The 2,575-nt window shown below is 41.4% G+C and overlaps 1 pseudogene; it reads right to left on the bottom strand.

Annotated features, from left to right (window-relative positions):
- Positions 1-1,368: 1,368 nt before the first annotated feature.
- LOC102438214 lies at positions 1,369-1,988 on the bottom strand (annotated as a pseudogene).
- Positions 1,989-2,575: the final 587 nt, after the last annotated feature.

Here is a 2,575-nt window from a genome sequence, read left to right as displayed (position 1 = left end):
ACACACACACACACACACACACACATATATATACATATATCCATACTAGAGGCCCAGCGCACAATTGAAATCACACAAGGAGGCTCCCCGCCTCCCATCATGTGAGGAGGCACCCCGTGGGGGGCTGGGACCACCGCCTGACCCATGTAGCGCTGGCCACCTCGTTGTATCCACTGGGGTGGGGGCAGGCACTCCTGTGTGTTGTGTCTCCACTCCGGCCCGCCCCCAGCCCCAACCTCCCTGTGGCCACTGGGGTCGGGGTGGCACTCAGTCCCCTCCTGCCCATCTGTGCATGCAACTCCTCCTGAGCAGTTGTGATGCAGCTCCTCTTGATTGGTAGTGATGCTCGGCTAATTAGCATATTCCCTTTTATATATATGTATATATTTATATATATGTATATATATATAAAATATATAATTTATATAATATATATTATATATATAATATATATATATATATATAATATATATATACATACACATACACACACACATATATATATTAGCATAGTGCCTGTCTAGGCAAATTAGCCCTTAAATAATATTTGATTAAATAAAATTTGAGGGGGTTGGTGGTGAAAGCTTTTAGAAAGAAGATAGGATGCATTGATTTAATAATATTAATGAATCTCTTTCTACTGAAGATATAGCACTTGACAAGATGGTCCTTGTCCTCATGAAGCTTCTGGTCTGGCAGACTTTGAATGTTGAAAGCATTCAACAAACTTTAATTAGTGTAATACGGTTAAAGCTTGAAATTTAAAGAAGAATGGCTTATAACAACCATGAGTTTTAAATAAGTAAGGAAAGAAAAAAAATGTTTCAAATATAAAAGACATTTTAGGTAAGACAGAAACAGTTCCAGGAGTCACTGTGAACTATTTGATTAAGATTTAGTCCCTTAGTATCATAGTCAAAAGGTCAAGTGGCACACTAGTCAAGTGTCATACTAGAGAGGGGACAAAAACTCTAAGAGAAAGAATAAAACCCCATTTATGCTTTGATCATATAGGAGAAATGTAAAACAGAGTTTTCTATGGATACTAGCCAATTTTCATTCCCTTTTAAAGTAGTCTCTTTTTTTTTTCCATTTGTGAGTTAGGCACCTAAGGTTTCTTGGTGTTCCTATTGACATTGTATGGCACCATGTTTATGTAATTGGCACATGTTTTTCATTACCACTATAAAGGAGGTGTTATTGATGAGGGTTTCTCTAGGTGGAATGATCAGGACTTTGTTGAAATCCATCCACACTAAACATTTTTCTGGCTTTAATTTTAACATTTGGTCTGAGTCAGGTGTAAGTCACTCAGTAGGACATTTCAAATAGTTTGATTCGTGTCCTTGTTCTTCAAGGGCCCTCAAATTACATCGGAAAACTTATCTTCTCTCCTTTAAGTACTTTGGTCACATATACCAGTACGTAAAAGAAGACACAATAGAGGATGGTTTGTACCACTTCAGACACCGCTATAATTAGCCATAGAGATTCTCAGTCTGGTACCACCTGACCCAGTTAGCTAGGTAAAGTGCCAGGTACAGCCCAAGAAATACCAGGTAGCAAGAAGTAATGGTCTCGGCCTCTCCAGTCTTGCTGAGTATGAAGAGCTGGGGCAGGATGGCTGCTGATTCCAGCTGGATGGAGAAAGTCCAGAGGTTCTCCAGGGGAGTTCTCAAGGAAGGACAGGCCAATGGCAGAGACCAGAAGAAACTCTAGGTAGAATGTGTATTCTCACTGTCAAACGTTTTCAAAACTTCTCATAGATCATGTACACTGTGACAGAGGCACAGAGAAGAAAACCACCTCATGACTGTTGACAATGAAGTTGATGACCAGGTCCAGATACCTGGTGGCGAAGAGAAGAGTGAAAGGATCTGGCTCTTCTCAGAGATGCCTGTGCAGTACTTGGACTTACAGATCTTTCCTAGGAGCAAGATCACGACCAGGAGATGGCTCAGCTCTCTGAGGATACGGAATATGGTCATGGTCTAGCAAGCCAGCTATAGATCCACAAGCAGACAACACCTGTGAAACTTTCTGGCAGGCCAGAGGGCTGCCACACCCCCTGCCCCACCAGTGGGCCCAGCCCACCCTCAGCTCTTAGCTCTTACTCTGCCTGGAGGTCTCTGCTGGGCAGGGTGCTCTCAGCCAGGGAGTGATGTGGCCAGCAGTCTTTCCAAAAAATAATTTTTTATTTTTCAATTAAGTTGACATACAATATTATATTAGTTTCAGGTGTTTTCCCCAATCCAGGGGTCCTCAAACTACGGCCCGCAGGCCACATGCAAATACAAATATTGTATTTGTTCCTATTTTGTTTTTTCACTTCAAAATAAGATATGTGCAGTGTGCATAGGAATTTGTTCTTAGTTTTTTTTTTAAACTATAGTCCGGCCCTCCAATGGTCTGAGGGACAGTGAACTGGCCCCCTGTTTAAAAAGTTTGAGGACCCCTGGATTAGATATTATGTAACTTACTAAGTGATCTTCCTAATAAATCTCATACCCACCTGACACCATACACAGTTATGATAATACTAGAGGCCTGATACATGAAATTCGTGCAAGAGTAG

The sequence above is a fragment of the Myotis lucifugus genome, unplaced genomic scaffold (genome assembly GCF_000147115.1).
Source record: "Myotis lucifugus unplaced genomic scaffold, Myoluc2.0 scaffold_89, whole genome shotgun sequence".
Classification (NCBI taxonomy): domain Eukaryota; kingdom Metazoa; phylum Chordata; class Mammalia; order Chiroptera; family Vespertilionidae; genus Myotis; species Myotis lucifugus.
The sequence above is the reverse complement of the archived record's forward strand: the minus strand, read 5'-3'. Positions and strand labels throughout refer to the sequence as shown.